A 239-nucleotide genomic window follows, 5' to 3' on the forward strand; every position below is an offset into this window, starting at 1 on the left:
GGGAAAATAGTATAATGCCCACTTTACAGTAAACAGCAACCTTTCTCCGATCCTTTCCCGACTTCATTTGCATAAACCATCTCCCTCGACAATAAATCGAGTGGAAGAGAGGCCGGGAGGGAGAAGGGGAAGAGGGAGAAGAGGGAGAAGAGGGAGAAGAGGGAGACGGAGGAAGGGGAGAGGGGGAGAGGGAGAAGGGGAGAGGGAGAAGAGGGCGAAGAGGGAGAAGGGGAAGAGGG

Source organism: Penaeus monodon, chromosome 20, assembly GCF_015228065.2.
Source record: "Penaeus monodon isolate SGIC_2016 chromosome 20, NSTDA_Pmon_1, whole genome shotgun sequence".
Taxonomy (NCBI): domain Eukaryota; kingdom Metazoa; phylum Arthropoda; class Malacostraca; order Decapoda; family Penaeidae; genus Penaeus; species Penaeus monodon.